General features: G+C 44.0%; 1 pseudogene; it reads right to left on the reverse strand.

Annotated features, from left to right (window-relative positions):
* Positions 1-2996: 2996 nt before the first annotated feature.
* LOC101398932 (popy Class I histocompatibility antigen, A-1 alpha chain pseudogene) lies at positions 2997-4853 on the reverse strand (annotated as a pseudogene).
* Positions 4854-6603: the final 1750 nt, after the last annotated feature.

Below are 6603 nucleotides of genomic sequence, written 5' to 3' on the forward strand. Positions count from 1 at the left end.
AATGCAGAGGGGCTCTGTGTGGCTTCTGTCTGTTTGGCTCCTGGCCTGGGATAAGCTAGTGAGTAGCCCCTCCTCCTCCCAACAGAAAGAGACCCCCCCCATCCCCCCATCACTTACCAGGGAACCACTCACCTCTCCTGTGTCAGTCTCAGCTTTGAGATCTGGTCCAAAGACTTCTTCATTCATTAACAAATACTTACTGAGCATCTGCTCTGTGCCAGGCACTATTCTAGGCACTTTGGGATATATCAGACCAACTCAGGCAAAATCCCTGCCTCATGGAGCTTACATGCTGAAAAGAACAAGGTAGGGAAGATGAGGGAATTGGTTGTAATTTTAAATATCATCCTCAGGGAAGGCTTTCCTGAGAGGTGACATTTGAGCTAAGTCCTGAAGGAGGTGAGGGAGTGAGCCCTGTGCTTATATGGAGGAAGTGTTCTAGGATCACCTTCTGCACAGACCTGGGGAAAGCACCCCTGCTCTATTGGGGAAAGCACTGCGTTTATGGCAGGAATGGGAGTGGGCAGACTTCGGGAAGGACTTCCTGTAGAGGAATTGTGGGGATCTAGGTTTGTATGTCTCACGACCTGCTTTCCATTTGTGCCTGGGGATTCATGAAATCCTGGAGATTGGAGGAGGATGAAGGGTCTGCGAGCAGAGGAAAGTTGGAAGACGGAGGAAGCTGAGGGTGAATCCTCATTTCCCTTGTGATTTCTTCTTTAAGCCATGATAACCCATGGGTTTGAAGTGTGTTGATTAATTTCCAAATATTTGGGGATTTTCCAGATATCTTCATGTTATGGATTTCTAACTTAATGTCCTTGTAGTCAGAGAATATACTCTATAATTTCAATCCCTTTGCATTTAATGAGACTTGCTTTAGGGCCTGAATATAGTCTATTTTTGTGAATGTTCCATGTATACTTGAAAAAAAAATGTCTATTCTATTCTTGCTGGCTTTGATATTCAAAACATGGGAATTAGGTCAAGTTGGCTCACAATATTTAAGTCTTTTATATCCTTACTAGTTTTTTGTTTACATGTTCTATTAATGAGATAGGAGTACTGATCTGTAAGTATATATATATATATTTTTTGTGTGTGTGTGTGTGTGAGGAAGATCAGCCCTGAGCTAACATCCATGCCAATCCTCCTCTTTTTGCTGAGGAAGACCAGCCTTGAGCTAACATCTATTGCCAATTTTCCTCCTTTTTTTTCCCCTTTTTCTCCCCAGAGCCCCAGTAGATAGTTGTATGTCATAGTTGCACATCCTTCTAGTTGCTGTATGTGGGATCCCGCCTCAGCATGGCCTGACAAGCAGTGTGTCGATGCGCGCCTGGGATCCGAACATGGGCCACCATTAGCAGAGTGCATGCACTTAACCACTAAGCCACGGGGCCGGCCCCAGTATAATTGTTAATTTGTCTATTTCTTTTTCAGTTCTGCCACTTTATGCTTCATCTGTTGTGGAGCTCTGTAGTTAGGTATTTATACATTTATTACTTTTGTATTCTTGTGATACTGACCTATTATCATTATAAAAAGTCCTTCTTTGTCTCTAGCAATACTCCTTCTCCTAGAGTCTATTTTGCTTCATAGTAATACAGACATTCCAGTTTTCTGATGCTTTCTATTTACATGGCATATTCCTTCACCTTTTAACTTTCAACCTATTTTTGGCTTAGTATTTAAAGTTTTTCCATTATTTAGAGCATACAGTCTGTCTTGATATTTATCCAGTCTGATAATCTCAGCCTTTTGATTTGAATTTTCATCTATTTCTATTTAATATGATTCTTGATATGGTAGAATCTGGGTCTTATCATTTTGCTATTTGTTTTTTAATTGTCTCACCTCTTTTTCATTCCTGTGCCTGCTTTCCTACTTTCCTCTGTTTTAAGCAAATACTTTTTGTTTATGATTTTATGTCTTCTAGTGGCTTTTTAGCTATATCTCTAATAATTTTTTTATTGTTGTTGTAAGAATTGGAACCTGCATCTTAACTTTTTACCATCTACTTAAGGTAACATTGAACTACATGCAGGAAAATATAGGAAACCTGCAGCAATAGAGTTCCATTTAACCACCTTTGTGCTATTACTGTTATATATGTTACATCAGTACACATAACAGAGTATATTACTTTTTTACTTTAAACAGTCATACCTCTTTTAAGGAAATTAAGAAAAATGCACATAAACAGAATATCACGTATATTTCTGTTATTCGTTATACTTTTTGTATATATGAGTTATCATCTAGTGTCATTTTCCTTAAGCCTGGAGGACTTCCTTTAAAATTACTTCATTGCAGGACCAGTAGCAATGATTTCTCTGCTGTTATTTATCTAAAAGTGTCTTTATCTTGCCTTCTTTCTTGCTACTTTTTTAATTTTTAAAGTCTTTACATGAAATGAAATTTACCAATTTTACATATATAGATACATAAATAACAGTAATTGTTTATAATCATGGAACCACTACTAAAAGCAACAAATAGAACAGCTCCTTTATCCTAAAAGCTTCCTCATGCCCTTTTGTATCTGATCCTTTCTCCGTACCCCCAGCCCTAGGCAACTACTGATCGCCTTTCTGTCTGTAATTGTGAAATTTCCCATTCCATTAGATTTTATCATTATGAAGTGTCTCTCCTTATCTCTGGCAATGCAATCTATTTTGAAATCTCTTTTACTTCTGATATTAATATAGCCACTTCGGCCTCCTTATGGTTTCTGTTTGCAGCGCCCATCTTTTTCCAGCAATTTACTTTCAACCTGTGTCTTTATATTGAAAATGCACCTCTTGTAAACAGTATATAGTAGGTTTTGTTTCTTAATCTATTCTGATAATTTCTGCCTTTTAATTGGAGTGGTGATCCATGAAGTCTATTGTAGTTTTTGATACGATAGATACTACGTCTATCATATTTTTTCTGTTTTGGTTCTTCTGTTCCTCCTCTCCTGTGATGACTTCTCATCAGAAAACACAGAGCCAGAAAAGAGTGAAACAACCTTTAATGTCCTAAAAGAAAAAAATTGTCAACTCAGAATTCTATATTCAGCAAAAATGTCCTTCAAGTATGAAGGTAAAATAAAGAGATTTTCAGATAAAAGAAAATTAAAAGAATTTGTAACAAACAGACTTGCAGTATAAGAAATGGCAAATGAAGTTCTTCAGCCTGAAGACAAATGGTACCAGATGGAAACTCAGACTCTCAGAAAGGATGAAGAACATCAGAAATGGCAAATATCTATATGCAAAACATCATCACTTTTTTTTTCCCATTTCGTGTTACTTAATAAACATATAGCTGTTTAAAACAGCACATGAGTGCATGGTGCCTCCCAGTAACAAGACAGGAGATGGGCAAACTCCTATCTGGGTCCTGAAATCCCCCCAGTTGTACAAGAAAATAGACATCTATCTCTTCCCTACCTGAGCTCTTTTTCCTCCAGGTCACAGCTCCAGTGACCACTGCTTCAAGGAGACCCAGATCAGCAACAATTCTCATGATGGGGATGGTGGACTGAGGAGGCAGCTCTAGGGAGGGAAGGGAGGGTAACGGGCCCTGACCCCCAGGCCTCAGCTCTGATACCACTAAAAGGTCTCCAGAAGGGCTCCTGCTTTGTTGTCAGAGAAGAAGCTCTGTTCCCTCATCCCCCTTCTAACCCCATCTCAGGGTGATAGGCTTGGACAGCCCCTCATGCTGCACTGGACAGATGTATCTTTGCTGTTTTTGAGAAGGCACCACAACAGATGCCCACTTTTGGAAGGTTCCATTCCCCACAGACCTGGTGTCCACAAGCTTGGTGTCCCAGGTCTGGTCCTCCTCATGATGCTGCCAGGTCAGGGTGATCTCCACAGGGTAGAAGGCATGGGCCCAGCACCTCAGGGTGACCTCAGAGTCCGAGATGGGGTGGTGGGTCAAGTATGTTTTCGGGGGAATCTGAGAGGAAGTATCAGAAAATTCAGACACTTTGCATCCTTCATGGGACACTCCAGCAGCACTCATGTGACCATCCTGAGAATGAACAGGACAATTGAGGTCGGGGGAAGAAAGTGTAAAATCCAGACTCCGGACTGGAGTCAGTGATCTGGGATAATCTCCTATTCTTTGGAAAGTTTCAAAATCAGGGTGAGACAGCTCAGGGTAGGAGGCTCCAGGTTTCTGAGGGGGAGAACAGGACTTCTGATCCTGACCTGGGTGGAGGCCGAGTTACTCAGAAAAGCTGGAGTCAGACTTCCAGACATACTGCATGTGAGGCAAAGAACAAGGCCTGAGCCAGAGAAAGTTGCGCGGTGTGCCCAAGACTGCTGCTGGGGTCAAGGGGACAACTAGCAGATCAGTTACTTCAGAGACGTCTTCCTCTCCATCCCTGGGGAGACTGGCTCTCTTAATTTTCCTGAGAGAAGGGCCCTGAGATTCACTCTTTGGTACATAATCTAGAAACCCAGGGGGACTCATCTCCCTCTGGACCAGAGGAAGCGGCGGCATTCTAGCATCGCTTCCCTCTTCCTCCTCTCCTTTCGGGAAGCCAGCCACAGCCCGAGGGAAGATCAGGAGGCCCCGCGGCCCCTCGTAACTGCGGCCTGCAGCGTCTCCTTCCCGTTTTCCACGTATCTGCGGAGCGAGTCCACGCACTCGCCCTCCAGGTAGGCCCTGCAGCGCTCCGCCGCACCGGCCGCCTCCCACTTGCGCCGGGTGATCTGAGCCGCCGTGTCCGCCGCGGTCCAGGAGCGCAGGTCCTCGTTCAGGGCGGGGTGATCGGCGCCGTCGTAGGCGAACTGACTGTACCCGCGGAGGAAGCGCCCGGCCAGCCCCACGTCGCAGCCACAAAACCACTGGAGCGTGAGACCCTGGCCCCGCCCCGCGGTCAGCCCCGCCCTCTTAGCCCTGTCCTCTCGCTCATCCCCGCCCACTTTCCTCGCGCTCGCGCGAGACACACCGCCGGTGATTGGTCAGAGTCTGTTTTCTCCTAAATCTAAAACAAAAGCCAGGCGAAGTCCCCCAGGCTCTTCCCGGGTCCAGGATTAATCGGCCCGGGAGGGGAGGTAGGGGGAGGCGGCTGTGAGACGGCAAAGGGGCGGTGAGACGGAGGAGGTGAGTGAGGAGAGGCGAATCAGGGCGGGGCCGGGGACGAAGAAGCGCCTTCCCCGGGGGTCCTGCGTCCCCGCCGCGCGGTCCCCTCAGTCCGCCCCCCGCAGAGGCCGTTTCCTCCCGACCCCGCGCACCAGCCCAGGTCTCGGTCAGGGCAGGAACCGCCGGAGCAGCAGGAGGAAGGCTCGGGCGCCAGGACCTGGCCGGTCTAAATGGACTTTCCACCCAGGAACCGCGGCGACGCTGATTGGCTGCTCTAGAAACCGGACACGCAATGGGAGTGAGAACTGGGGCCGCGTCACGAGTCTCCAGGCAGGAGGACCCCACACAGGCTGTGAGAAGAAGCAGCGAAACTCAGGGAGATGGGAACACCCCAACACTGAGCTTCCCCGCCCGAGACACCGCCCTCGGGCCTGAGACCATGAAGCCACGTCTAGGGACCTGGGACTTTGCCCTGACCCCTCTCCCCTGCACCGAGAGCTCTGTCACAGTCTTCCTGAGTCCTGGCCCAGGGGCTAAGTCAGGGATTTACAAACTTTTGGTGTCAAGATCTCTGTACATGCTTATAAAATAGGACCTCAAAGATAATTTTTTGTGGGTTATATTTGTCTGTATGTACCATATTAGGTATTTAAACCTTTTAAAAATATACTTTATTTAGAATAATATTAATAACCTATTACACGCTAACAGAAATAATATATTTTTGTGAAGAATTACTATTTTCGAAAATAAAACAGCATAATGAGAAGAGCGGATCTTTTTACATTCTACGTGTTTGCAAGACTTGTTTTTCTTGTTAGAAGACTGCTGAATTTGCATAGCTGCTTCTGTATTTTATCTCTTTTGGTTGAAGTATGTGAAAATAATCCAGCTTCACACAAATGTGTAGGAGGAGTGTGTTGAATAAAGTTTTCAGATGATTGTGGTTATTTGTCTTTGATACTACACTAAAACTACACAAGTAGTTTCTTAAAGGTTCTTTGCAATGTGGAACCTGAAACACTGTCACTGAATATTTCCTAATCCGTACGTTAAAATCCATAGGTCTATCTCATGCATTGAATGAATCTTGTACTAATGCAAGATTTTTTTTAAGTAATGCATTGTTTCAAGTTATATTGATCTTCCAATGTTGACACATTTAATTAAAATTATCATATAATCACATTTGTTAATATTACCACAGATCCTACTAGAAAAGTTTGTCAGTACTGAGAAGTTGTCAAGATTACAATGGTGGATACTAATTTTCCAAACTTTTCTTATGAGAGTTTACATTTTATCATTGGCAGCAAATACTGCCGGTTGATTTTCTTGAAGGGAGAAGCTTACATTTATTTTTGAGAAAGTGTATGTCAAATAACCAAGACTAAATAATCATTGTTTCTCTGTCATTTGTTCTTTCAAGTAAAAATGGTATTCCATAAAAAGAGCTAGGTCAGCTCACACAAATTATTTTCATTGAGATGTAGTACTTTGGAATGTAGCAGAAGTGCTTCATGT

The sequence above is a fragment of the Ceratotherium simum genome, chromosome 13, assembly GCF_057802395.1.
Source record: "Ceratotherium simum simum isolate JZ-2026a chromosome 13, ASM5780239v1, whole genome shotgun sequence".
Classification (NCBI taxonomy): domain Eukaryota; kingdom Metazoa; phylum Chordata; class Mammalia; order Perissodactyla; family Rhinocerotidae; genus Ceratotherium; species Ceratotherium simum.